The 14,197-nt window shown below is 46.1% G+C and overlaps 1 pseudogene; it reads right to left on the reverse strand.

The window, feature by feature from the left end:
* Window positions 1-1,519: 1,519 nt before the first annotated feature.
* On the reverse strand, window positions 1,520-13,552 carry LOC148138519 (uncharacterized; annotated as a pseudogene).
* Between the last annotated feature and the right edge of the window lie 645 nt (window positions 13,553-14,197).

A 14,197-nucleotide genomic window follows, 5' to 3' on the forward strand; every position in this document is an offset into this window, starting at 1 on the left:
GAATCTCTAAATAGCAGGCCCCTTCACCTAACAGTATGGGCAATTTAGCATGGCCAATTCACCTAACCTGTACAATGTTTGGACTGTGGGAGGAAACTGCAGAACCCGGAGGAAACCCACGCAGACACAGGTAGAAATTCAACCTCCACACAGACACTTGCCTGAGGCGGGAATTGAACCCAGGTCTCCAGCGCTGTGAAGCAGCAGTGCGAATCACTGTGACAACGTGCTGCCCACTGCCGCCATCAGTGCAACGAATAAGTCTCTGAAGATTGTAATGGGTGCAATTAATTCATTCAGCATCTTTGCTTAATCCAGCGGCAGGCAAAAGTGTCTCCTCCCCCGTGGCAATCTCATTCCTGGCCTTGGACTCGTTGAGGATGCCCTTGGGTATCGTTGGATATTACCGGATCAGGGACATACTCCAGATTAGGGCGATGCAAATCGGTTGTAACAGGGCATTAGTACTAATCAGCGAGATCTGCTGGGTCTGCCAAATTGATCGTCCCTAAGTTTGTACAAGGGTAGAAAGCCTCAGCACGAGGGAAGGGGGCATCAGTGACCACCGCCAACCCCTCACCAGCTACAAAATCAGGACACAATACGCATTTCACGGACTCAATCAGTCCACTGATTGACCTGGAGGCACCAGTATCTCTGAAGATCCCGTTCACCGATTGCTCAAAATCACAAGAGGTCGTACCAAACCCAGCGCATCCCTTCAGGACACGACTGCACTTTCTCTGCCTTCACGTACCTCAGCTCCGGAATCTGTCTACTTTTGTGGGACCAGCTCTTGTGCAATGATTGAGATGACAGCTCGTGGATCGTCCCTCCACTTGAATGGCAGTTCGTGACGCCTTGTTTACCTTGAAGGGTCCCTGCATTCCCAGCTCGTTCCACTTCCTCCAGAAAACTCGTTCATAGACCTGATCTCCATGTTTAATAGGTACGGCTTCCCAGGCAGACACCAGCACCCTCAGTTTATCCTGTGTGTGGATAGATTCATGCATCATTGTAAGCTGTTGCATGTACTGCATAAGTTCTCGCTCCAGCAAGTTCGTTGGAGCGCATCTTTGTATAGTTTTTCCTGGAAACGTCAATAATATCTGGTATGTCATTACCCGGGCAGTCGTCAATACAGATTGCCCTCTTTCTAACAGTTCTGCAAACTTATTGTCCGTGTACACGATCACAGGATAGGCCATCGTTACGGAGGATGCCTTTTCATGTGCAAAGTAAACCACTGCCAGCCCATGATAACAAGGTGGATACCCCTAAGCCACTTTATCCTATCTGGTGTGATAACATGCAATAAACTGCTTAACTCCCACTACACCCGTCTCTTGTGCAATACTGCAGCTGCATAACCTGCCTGTCTTTTTGAATCCTTAACGCATTCTTTTCTGGACCAGCTCCACCACAATTCAATTTCTCTCTATCTCTACTGTCACCCTTTATTCAGAACAATGTGTTACATTTTCTCCACTTAAATGGGGATAGGTGGGGTTTCCAAGTCTTACAAACTGGGATACATAGCATTTGTCCCCTGCTGGACCTTCATACATGAAGGCTCTTTATTCGGCACCAAGCACGTGAAGATGTTCTCACCCCCAGTCTTTGTGTACAGAAACTCCTTATTCTTTTCGAAAGCATCCCCATCAGTTGCAACTGCCTGAAAAACCTTCCACAAATCCTGTCCTTCAACACGAAATAGGTTTCCAATTTTCACCTCATATTCCCTCTTGAATATACTCTCCTTTGATTTATCCTTCGGCCAGCAATTGTTAATTAACCCTTCAATTTCACCGCACATATTTATTCCAATGATACCTTCGTTACTATTGAAACCAAAGGCCTTTTCATTAATAGGTCATTCGTTTTTGTTTCCCATTTTACAGAAATTTTTGTGATATCCCTTCTTGCAACAGGAAATGTCTCACTCAATATTCCACCTGCATTCCCTTTATTCATCCTGACATATATTTCAGACCAGCTAATCTATTGACTCTGTTTTAACAATTCTCAAACTTATGCCTTCGAAGTCCGATAGTGCCTCGTCAGTTATGATATGTATTTCCCTAAAGCTACAACTTGCAATCGTCACTTACCAATCGATCAGTCTCTAAACATCCTTGGCTTCAACCAATGAACAAAAAAAGTGCATTCAGTTTCGTTCTGCCTATACTATTCCCGGATTGCTTCGGCACAATGCACTTACCAATGATGGTTCCTTGAAAAAACGTCTCCTGAAGAAAAAACTTTCTTAAATTCCTCCAGGTCAACATAAAATTAAAGCACTCCCGGATCTCCAACTCCAAGGAACAAAGTACAAATATTTAACGACCAACAAGCAATTGTGTATCCATGCCAGATTACAATGGTTAAACTGCACAATCTCTCTCTCTCACACACACAGGCACGCAAAAATGCCTTTCTGCAAGCCAGACCTTTTCTCTCTCTCTCTCACTCTCTCTCTCACACACACAGAGAAATCCTTTCTTCAAGCCAGAGTTTTACACACACACACACACCCTTCCCAGAATAGATGCTTTGTTCATTTCTAAAAGTACAGTCTAATTATCATGCAGAGCTTGCCTTAAACATTCAACAGTCTGGTAACACTTTAACACGAGGACTATTTTCTATTATTTTAGTTTTAATAATCAACTAACAACCTGCCAGCTTTCAATTTCATCCAAAATCGCTAATACTAACAAAATAAAAATCCTTATCTGTTTCTGATCGCGCAGTCCCCTGTATTTCAATGTGTTTTTGTCTTTTCTTTCTTTATTTTCTGACAAATAGGGCGGTATCCACACAAACTTAAAAACAACACGTGGAAGTTTGTCTCACTTTCTTTATTCTGTAAGCATTCACACACTGTGCAGATTTCCTTAATTATCTTCTGGGTCTCCTCAAAGTGTAACTTACCATCCAACTTCTCTTTTTTTTGGATTGGAGAGTCCCGTCAGCAACTTTCTTTGCACTTCTGAGTTCCTGAGAACCTCCCTTATTGAACGAATATACTTTAAATTAGCAGCAAAACGCTGACACTTTCTTTTGAGGGTGCCCAACCCGTTTATTCTGTCTGTCTCAGAAGAGCGCTTGGTTCAATTGGGAATTGCCCTGCGGCTGCGGCCTCTTTTCAGAGAAAAACCGTACCTTCCCAGTCCGATCTGGAGTGCCAATTTTGTTGTGGAAGAATCACTCAATTTTCTATAAAAATTACCAGTAAACGCAAAAAAATCCTTCATCAAATTAAACTTTAATCTTTCAAAATCAAAGCTGTCACAGCCAGCAACATATCTTCCCTGACATGCTCTTTGCTCTTCAGTTTGCACAGCTGTGTTCCCATGCTTATCGGATAACGCTCACATAGCCAATCATGATGGCGTGCTTTGTCTTTCGAAACTGGGTAGCACGGTGGCTCAGTGGTTAGCACTGCTGCCTCATTGCACCAGGGTGCCAGTTTCGATGCCAGCCTTGGGCGACTGTCTGTGTGGAGTTTGCATGTTCTCCCCACGTCTGCGTGATTTTCGTGCAGGTGCTCTGGTTTCCTCCCACAGTCCAAGAATGTGCAGGTTAGGTGAATTGGCCATGCCAAATTCCCCAAAGTTTTAGGTGCATTAGTCAAAGGAAAGTTGGTCTGGGTCAGTTACTCTTCGAAGTGTCGGTGTTGACTTGTTGGGCCAAAATGCCTGTTGCCACGCTGTAGGTAATCTAATCTGGAAAAATAAAACTAATCGTCGTCTGTCACACTGGTTACCGACATTACACTTAAACGAACATATTACAACACCATTGTCTTCAGCATTTGTTAATCTACCATTGATTTAACAAGCCTATCTCAATGCATTACTATTATCTGTCACTGGAGGAGAAAGTGAGATCTGCAGATGCTGGAGATCAGAGCTGAAAATATGTTGCTGGAAAAGCGCAGCAGGTCAGGCAGCATCCAAGGAACAGGAGAATCGACGTTTCGGGCATAAGCCCTTCTTCAGGAATGAGGAAGGTTTGTCCAGCAGGCTAAGATAAAAGGTAGGGAGGAGGGACTTGGGGGAGGGGCGTCGGAAATGTGATAGGTGGAAAGAGGTAAAGGTGAGGGTGATAGGTCAGACTGGGGTGGGGGCGGAGAGGTCAGGAAGAAGATTGCAGGTTAGGAAGGCGGTGCTGAATTCGATGGATTTGACTGAGACAAGGTGGGGGGAGGGGGATGAGGAAACTGGTGAAATCCGAGTTCATCCCTTGTGGTTGGAGGGTTCCTAGGCGGAAGATGAGGCATTCTTCCTCCAGCCGTCGTTTTGTTGTGGTCTGGCGATGGAGGAGTCCAAAGACCTGCATATCCTTGGTGGAGTGGGAGAGGGAGTTGAAGTGTTGAGCCACAGGGTGGTTGGGTTGGTTGGTCCGGGTGTCCCAGAGGTGTTCCCTGAAATGCTCTGCAAGTAACCGGCCTGTCTCCCCAATATAAAGGAGGCCACATCGGGTGCAGAGGATGCAATAGATGATGTGTGTGGAGGTGCAGGTGAATCTGTCGCGGAAATGGAAGTTTCCTTTGGGGCCTTGGAGGGAGGTGAGGGGGGAGGTGTGGGCACAAGTCTTGCACCTCCTGCGGTTGCAGGGGAGGGTGCCGGGAGTAGAGGTTGGGTTGGTGGGGGGTGTGGATCTGACGAGGGAGTCACGGAGGGAGTGGTATTTACGGAATGCTGATAGGGGAGGGGAGGGAAATATATCCTTGGTGGTGGGGTCCGTCTGGAGGTGGCGGAAATGACGGCGGATAATGCGCTGTGCATGGAGATTGGTGGGGTGGTAGGTGAGGACCAGTGGGGTTCTGTCTTGGTGGCGGTTTGAGGGGCGGGGTTCAAGGGCGGAGGAGCGGGAAGTAGAAGAGATGCGGTGGAGGGCATCGTCGACCACGTCGGGGGAAAATTATGGTCCTCGAAGAAGGAGGCCATCTGGGTTGTACGTTTTTGGAACTGGTCCTCCTGGGAGCAGATGCGGCAGAGTCGAAGGAATTGGGAGAATGGGATGGCGTTTTTACAGGGGGCAGGGTGGGAGGAGGTGTAGTCCAGGTAGCTGTGGGAGTCGGTCGGTTTGTAGTAGATGTCCGTGTTGATTCGGTCGCCTGAGATAGAAATAGAAAGGTCGAGGAAGGGGAGGGAGGAATCTGAGACTGTCCAGGTGAACTTGAGGTCGGGGTGGAAGGTGTTGGTGAAGTCGATGAACTGTTCAACCTCCTCGTGGGAGCACGAGGCGGCGCTGATACAGTCATCAATGTCGCGGAGGAAAAGGTGGGGGGTGGGGCCAGTGTAGTTGTGGAAGATGGACTGTTCCACATATCCTACGAAGAGGCAGGCATAGCTGGGGCCCATGCGGGAGCCAATGGCTACTCCTTTCGTTTGGAGGGAAGTGGGAGGATTGGAAAGAGAATTTATTAAGGGTGAGGACCAGTTCAGTCAGTCGAAGGAGGGTGTCAGTGGAAGGGTACTGGTCGGTACGGCGGGAAAGGAAGAAGCGGAGGGCTTTGAGTCCTTTGTGATGGGGGATGGAGGTGTACAGGGACTGGATGTCCATGGTGAAAATAAGGCGTTGGGGACCGAGGAAGCGAAGATCATGGAGAAGGTGGTGGGCATGGGTGGTGTCCCGAACTTAGGTGGGGAGTTCTTGGACTAAGGGGGACAGGATGGTGTCAAGGTATGCGGAGATCAGTTCGGTGGGGCGGGAGCAGGCGGAGACACTGGGTCGGCCGGGGCAGTCAGGTTTGTGGATTTTGGGCAGGAGGTAGAAGTGGGCGGTGCGGTGTTGTGGGACTATGAGGTTGGAGGCGGTGGATGGGAGATCCCCCGAGGTGATGATGTTATGGACGTTCTGGGAGATGATGGTTTGGTGGTGGGGGGTGGGGTCATGTTCAAGGGGGCAGTAGGAGGAGGTATCTGCGAGCTGGCGTATGGCCAAACTACTACCGCGCCTCCCTTGGCTGCTGGTTTGATAGTGAGGTTGGGGTTGCAACGGAGGGAGTGGAGGGCTGCGCATTCCCAGGGTGAGAGGTTGGACTGGGTGAGAGGGGTGGGGGAGTTCAGGTGGCGGTTAATATCGCGGCGGCAGTTGGCTATGAAGAGGTCGAGGGCAGGTAGGAGGCCAGCACGGGGTGTCCAGGTGGATGGGGTGTGTTGGAGGCGGGAGAAGGAGTCGTCAGAGGGTGGGCGAGAGTCTTGGTTAAAGAAGTGGGCACGGAGGCGAAGACGGTGGAAGAATTGTTCGATGTCACGCCGCGTGTTGAACTTATTAATCCGAGAGCGTAGGGGAATGAAGGTGAGGCCTCTGCTGAGGATTGATCTTTCGTCCTCAGAGAGGGGTAGGTCTGGAGGGATGATGAAAACTCGGCAGGGCTGGGAGCTCGGACCTCGGACCTGGTGTGGGGCTGGAGCTGGGTGTGGGGGCGGGGTTAGGCCTGGGGGCGGGGATGCAGATCGGCGTGGGGGCGGGGTTGGGCGTGGTGATGGCGAGAGACGAAGGGGCGGGGTTAGACGTGGTGACGGAAATAGGCGTGGGGGCGGGGTTAGGCATGCAGTCGTAGATGGGCGAAGGGGCGGGGTTAGGCGTGGAGACGAAATCGTCGTGGGGGCGGGGTTTGGCGTGGTGACGGATCCCGCCGTTGGGGCGGGGTTAGGCGTGGAGATCGGCGTGCGGGCGGAGACACATGCGGCGTTGTGGGCGTGTAGGTTAGTGACGTCACTGGGGGCGGAAGTGGCTGCGGCAACCACAGAGACAGAGTTATTCCCCAGAGTCGCGGAGGTCGCGAATCTGCTGGCGATTGTCTTCATGGCGATCGCGGAGGCGGTTGTCACTGTCACTGGACCCCTGTAATATCATTCGGGACCTGTACTAGATCACTAAGTTAACTGCAGAACTGCCAGAGTGACATCCATCAGACCAGTTTCGCCATGATAACAAAACAATTTGCTGACCATGCTAGAAAGGCTGAATTATCTCTCAATGTTTATGTTATGATGCTTGAGTTGTAGGAACTTTAAAGTAGCCCAAGTACATCCAAAATGAATCTTCAATATATTTGTCTGTATATTTAAAACACTTCAGCCACTTTGTGTCCATTACATCATCTGTTTTGTGATATCCGTTTGAATGTATGTGCTGCATGTTGACATATTATTTGTTATTTGCAATTACTGGTCAATTTTCAGCAGTGTAAAAAATTCAAAAATATGTCATGGCTGGATCATACTTCTGAAGAAAGAAAATTAGATCCGAAAAATTTACTCTGATTTTTATTCACAGTCGCTGCCAGCCATGTTTAGCATCGCCAGCAATTTCGGATTTTTCTTTCTGATGTACGTCGTGAGATGTATAGCCAGAATGATTAACAAGATGCTTTTCTAGCAGATTAGCGGAGTTATGTACGAGGGGAGAGGGGGCAAGTTGAGTGGCGATATGCGTGGAAAGTTCATTATGTACAGGTTGATGGATACTTAGAACACGTTGCCAGTTGGGGTGCTAAAGGTGGGCACGATAGCATCATTGAAAATGTATCGGGAAAGATAAGTGAATGGGAAGTGAGCAGATTGATACAGTCGCCTAGAGAAGGGAGCTACAGGTTTAGGTAGATTCTCTGGATAGGCGCACGCTTCAAGGACTGAATGGATTGCTTCTGTGCTGAAATTAACGTTGTTATTTGTTATTTCGTCTTGGAAGAGTAATGCACCTCTTCAATTATCCAACTGAAAAACAATATTAGTTTGAAGGAGAAGTAAACTGACTTTTCCAAAGAAAATGTGCATTTCTCAGCACGGTTCGTCATTCGACGTTGCGAAGTTCTGTGTGCAATATTCAGGCAGCCTTGTCGATCAATGATAATGAAATTAACTCAGATAATTCTATATATTCTCTTTATCTCTTTGTAACAATTGCGACCCAATCAGTTATCACAAAACATTGATGTCCTTCATAGCATGAAGATAAGTAAAACAGTTGCTGTGTTGATCTATTGTAAACAATTAATGCAATATCTCATAGCAAGCAATTATCTCCCTGGAACCTGACATGAGGTATATGAGGTAACAACTTTCAGAAATTGAAAGCACTATCATCTTCTGATAGCAAGACACAAAGTTTAGTCTTTGCTATTTCTTTGCCATTGTCACATTCACTCAACCAGGTAAATTAAATTGTCACTTTGCCAGAAAACATTTGCAACAATATGAAAACGTCCACATTTACCAACTTCCTTACTTTTTTTGAACATACATATTTCTCAATCTCAGGAAGAATATAGTACTTTCAGCAGTTTAATTTCTCATCCATTGCAAACTCAGATTTTACAAGTTCGTGGCATTACTTCGCTATTAAACCTGTATTTTTATTCGATTTCAAAATTAATGTAGCCCTCAATTAAAATTGATTTTATAGCATGAAACCAGCATATTGATCAAATAGTGTATATTTTTCCCTTGTAGGTCTCTCAATATTCTGTGATCGAAATTATTTTGCTGTTTTGATGATATAAATTCAGGCAATTTTAAAGATCAGTTTCCGATATCAGGGACACTCTGCTGTCTTATTTGAACTGGAACTGGTGCAAAATGAATCCCATTGTGCTGCAGAAGATGCCTGAATGATCACACTGCTATCACATTCTCTGTTAATTTGTCAAGGGACGACTGTTTAGTGGAAGGACTTCAAAACTGAGATAACGGGAATTCGGTGGAATGCAAGCTGTGAAGTGTTGGGAAAATTGATGAATAAAGATGATGATGCTCTGTTCAAGGAAAGGAAGGAGATATATTTGAGGTGGATAATTTCGAACAAGTGAATGTCTTGATGTGTACAAGGGTGGGAGATGCATTCATCAGAGAATCCCGACAGTTTGGAAGCACAACATTTGTCCCATCGAGAGTCAGGATTGTGGTCATACTATAACGCAGCAGGTCGAGCAGCATGGGAAAAGCAGGATAATCTACGTTCATTTGTCCCATGGAGTCCTCATCAACCCTATTAAGATTATAATACCCATACCCATACACACCCAAGACGTACTGGGAAGTTACAGAAGAAATTGTGAGGATGCTAGCTCAGAGGCTTGTATCATGTGAGTGGATGGAGAACTGGAATCAAGTAAATGTTATGAAATTATTGAAGACCGCTTCCAAGGAGAAACCTGTGAACCAGTGCTAGGTGAATCTGACATCAGTAATTGGTAAGTTATTTTGAGGGAATCTGAGACCGGGTATATGTGCATTAGATCCGAAAGGACAGATTGGAGATAGTCAGCATGGCTTGTGCGTGGGAAATCGTGTTTTACAAACTGGTTGATGTTTTTGAGAATGTGACCACGAAGACAGATGAGTGCAGAGACGTAGACATTTTCCACATACACTGCAGTAAAGCGTTTGATAAAGTTCTGCGTGTTAGATTATGATTAAAGTTCTATCACACAGGATTCAGGGAGAGGTTACCAATTGGAAACAAAACTACTTTTATGGTAGGAGACAGGGGGTGGTAGTGGATGGTTATTTTTAGAACTGAAGTCATGTGACCAATGGTATTCCGTATGGATTTGCGCTGGTCTGGTACTGGGTAATGAATCCGGACAGGTGTTACATTTGGAGGTAGGTGAGCACTTTGGCGATAGTGACCACGACTTGGTTATGTTTAATGAATCGATGAAACGGGATGGCTATGCCATGCATGGCAAGATTTATAGCTGGGGAAAACCAATTACGATGCGATGAGGCAAGATTTAGGACACAAAGGACAGGAAAAGAAAGTGAATATGGTGGGTACAATTTAAAATATAGAACTAAGGAATCCCTACAAATTGGACAAAGGTCTTTCTGCTCAAGAATTCCACACCAAGATTCCGACGAGTACCCCAAACTACGTATTCTACATTGACTCGTGACGAATCTATCAATCCTGAATAGACTTGAACACGAATGGCAATTTAACATGGTAAACTCAGCTAACCTGCGCATCTTTTGGATTATAGGAGAAAACAGAATACCAAGAGGAAACACATGTAAACACAGGGAAATTATGCCAACTTCACTCAGACAGTCTACCGAGGCTGGAGTCGAACTCGAGACGCTAGTGCTTTGAGGCAACAGTGCTGACCAGAGAGGCACGGTGACACTCCTTTCTGCTGATTCAAGGAATAATTCCTGAGTGTCCTTGACAAGGTTGCACCTGTCAGGCAGGGAAGAAATTTTCGAGCGAGGGAACCGTGGTTTACTGAGAAAGTATAATACCTTGTCAAGAGGAAGACGTGGCCATTTGCGAGGATGAGAAATGAAGGCTCAGTTCTGGCGCATGAGAGTGACCATCTAGCCAAGAAGGACTTAAAGAGAGAGCTGTGGAGATGCAGATGGGGACATGAAAATTCCTTGGCAGTAATGATCAAGGAAAATACAATGCTGTCTGCAAATAAATCCCGGAAAAAATGAGTCAGTGCAGTAAAATTAGGACCAATCAAGAACAGTCGTTGGAAATGTGCATGGAGTCTGAGGAGATTGTAGACGCGCTGAAAAGGTATTTTTCGTCTGCATTAGCAGTAGAAATAAACAACGTAGTAGAGGAGACTATTGAGATAAATGCTGCTAGCTTCAGACGGGATTGAAGTTCACGAGGAGGACGAGGCAGCAATTCTGGAAATTGAGAAATAGATCAGACCCCTAGCACAAAAGGACTTTTTCTCCGATTCCCTGGGATGTGAATGTTGAGATGGCAGAGCCGTTGGCTTTAATCTTTGTGTCGTCATTGTCTACAGAATAATGCCAAGAAACTGAAGGATAGCAAATGTTGCCCCAATATACAAGAAGGATTTTCGGGACAACTATGGCAATTAATGACCATTGACACTTACTTCGGTTTGGGGAAAGTACTGGAGTAGGTAATGAGAGACAGGATTTATAAACATCTCGACAGAATATGTTGATTTGGGACAGTCAACGCAGTTTGGCGAATTCAAAGTTTGGGAGAAGATTTGTAGCTCGGGTGCTCGTTGTTGTGGTTCTGTTCGCCGAGCTGGGAATCTGTGTTGCAGACATTTCGTCCACTGTCTAGATGACATCCTCAGTGCTTGGGAGCCTCCTGTGAAGCGCTTCTGTTATGATTCCTCCGGCATTTATCGTGATTTGTACCTGCCACTTCCGGTTGTCAGTTCCAGCTATCCGCTGCAGTGGCCGGTATATTGGGTCCAGGTCGATGTGCTTATTGATTGAATCTGTGGATGAGTGCCATGCCTCTTGGAATTCCCTGGCTTTTCTCTCTTTGGCTTGTCCTGTAATAGTAGTGTTGTCCCAGTCGAACTCATGTTCCTTGTCATCTGATTGTGTGGCTACTTAGGATAGCTGGTCATGTCGATTCGTGGCTAGTTGGTGTTCATGGATGCGGACCATTAGCTGTCTTCCTGTTTGTCCTATGTAGTGTTTTGTGCAGTCCTTGCATGGGATTTTGTACACTACATTGGTTTGGCTCATGCTGGGTATCGGGTCCTTCGACCTGGTGAGTTGTTGTCTGAGAGTGGCTGTTGGTTTGTGTGCTGTTATGAGTCCTAGTGGTCGCAGTAGTCTGGCTGTCAGTTCAGAAATATTTTTGATGTATGGTAGTGTGGCCAGTCCTTTGGGTTGTGGTATGTCCTCATTCCGTTGTCTTTCCCTTAGGCATTTGTTGATGAAATTGCGGGGGTATCCGTTTTTGGCGAATTCATTGTATAGTTGATCTTCTTCCTCTTTTTGAAGTTCTGGTCTACTGCAGTGTGTTGTGATCCTTTTGAATAGTGCCTTGATGCAACTTCTTTTGTGTCTGTTGGGGTGATTGCTTTCGTAGTCTAGGACTTGGTCTGTATGTGTGGCTTTCCTATATATCTTTATGGTGAAATCTCCGTTCGGTGTTCTCTGTACCATCACGTCTAGGAATGGGAGTTGGTTGTCCGTTTCTTCCTCTCTAGTGAATCGGATTCCTGTGAGTGTGGCGTTGATGATCCCGTGTGTGTTCTCTATTTCTGTGTTTTTAATGATTACAAAGGTATCATCTATATATCTGACCCAGAGTTTGGGTTGAATTTGCTGTAAGACTGTTTTTCTAAACTTTGTATTACCGCTTCTGCTATGATTCCAGAGATGGGCGAGCCCATGGGTGTGCCGCTGATTTGTTCATATATTTGATTGTTGAGTATGAAGTGTGTTGTGAGGCACAGGTCCAGTAGTTTCAGTATGCAGTACCAACAAAGACTGTCTTTTTTTAAAATAAATTTCCTGGCTAAGGGCGTAGAAGGATGGGTTAGAAAAATTGCCGATGACATTAAAGTTGGTGTAGTTGTGGACATTACCAAAGGATGTCGGAGGTTGCAGAGGGTCATAGATAAGCTCAAAGTTTGTGAGAATATTTGTAGCTCGGGTGCTCGTTGTTGTGATTCTGTTCGCCGAGTTGGAAGTTTTTGTGGCAAACGTTTCGTCCCCTGTCTCGGTGACTTCCTCAGTGCTTGGAAGCCTCCTGTGAAGCGCTTCTGTGGTGTTTCCTCCGGCATTGAAAGTGGCCTGTCCCTTCTGCTTCCGGTTGTCAGTTTCAGCTGTCCGCTGTAGTGGCCGGTATATTGGGTCCAGGTCGATGTGTTTGTTGATGGAGTTTGTGGATGACTGCCATGCTTCTAGGAATTCCCTGGCTGTTCTTTGTTTGGCTTGCCCTATAATGGTAGTGTTGTCCCAGTCGAATTCATGTTGCTTGTCGTCTGCGTGTGTGGCTACTCGGGATAGCTGGTCGTGTCGTTTCATGGCTAGTTGATGATCGTGGATGGGATCGTTAGCTGTCTTCCTGTTTGTCCTATGTAGTGTTTTGTACAGTCCTTGCATGAGATTTTGTACACTACATTAGTTTTGCTCATGCTGGGTATCGGGTCCTTCGTTCTGGTGAGTTGTTGTCTGAGTGTGGCTTTTGGTTTGTGTGCTGTTATAAGTCCTAGTGGTCGCAGTAGTCTGGCTGTCAGTTCAGAGATGTTCTTGATGTATGGTAGTGTGGCTAGTCCTTTGGGGTGCGGCATGTCCTCGTTCCGTTGTCTTTTCCTTAGGAATCTGTTGATGAAATTGCGTGGATATCCGTTTTTGGCGAATACCTGGGATAGGTGTTCCTCTTCCTTTTTTTGCAGTTCTGGCGTGTTGCAGTGTGTTGTGGCCCTTTTGAATAGTGTCTTGATGCAACTTATTTTGTGTGTATTGGGGTGGTTGCTTTCATAGTTCAGGACTTGGTCTGTGTGTGTGGCATTCCTGTGTACCTTTGTAGTGAATTCTCCGTTTGGTGTTCTCTGTACCATCACGTCCAGGAATGGGAGTTGGTTGTCCTTTTCTTCCTCTCTAGTGATTCGGATTCCTGTGAGTGTGGCGTTGATGATCCGGTGTGTATTCTCTATTTCTTTGTTTTTAATGATTACAAAGGTATCATCTATATATCTGACCCAGAGTTTGGGTTGAATTTGTGGTAAGACTGCTTGTTCTAACCTTTGCATTACTGCTTCTGCTATGAGTCCCGAGATCGGTGAGCCCATGGTTGTCCCATTATTTTGTTCGTATATCTGGTTGTTGAATGTGATGTGTGTTGTGAGGCACAAGTCCAGTAGTTTAAGTATGCCGTCTTTGTTGATGGGTTCAACGTCCTGTTGTCTGTTATGTCTGTTCAGCAGGTTGGCTATTGTTTCTCTGGCTAGGGCTTTGTCAACAGAGGTGAACAGTGCCGTTACGTCGAATGAGACCATGGTTTCTTCCTTGTCTGTGTGTATATTTCTGCAATCCCATGCAAGGACTGCACAAAACAGTATATAGGACAAACAGGAAGACAGCTAACGATCCCATCCACGAACATCAACTAGCCACGAAACGACACGACCAGCTATCCCTAGTAGCCACACACGCAGACGACAAGCAACATGAATTCGACTGGTACAACACTACCATTATAGGGCAAGCCAAACAAAGAACAGCCAGGGAATTCCTAGAAGCATGGCACTCATCCACAAACTCCATCAACAAACACATCGACCTGGACCCAATATACCGGCCACTACAGCGGACAGCTGAAACTGACAACCGGAAGGGGCAGGGACAGGCCACTATAAATGCCGGAGGAAACACAACAGAAACGCTTCACAGAAGGCTTCCAAGCACTAAGCATGTCATCGAGATAGGGGACGAAA

Source organism: Chiloscyllium plagiosum, unplaced genomic scaffold (genome assembly GCF_037043375.1).
Source record: "Chiloscyllium plagiosum isolate Xiang-an unplaced genomic scaffold, Cpla_swu_hap1 HiC_scaffold_40, whole genome shotgun sequence".
NCBI classification, from domain to species: Eukaryota; Metazoa; Chordata; class Chondrichthyes; order Orectolobiformes; family Hemiscylliidae; genus Chiloscyllium; species Chiloscyllium plagiosum.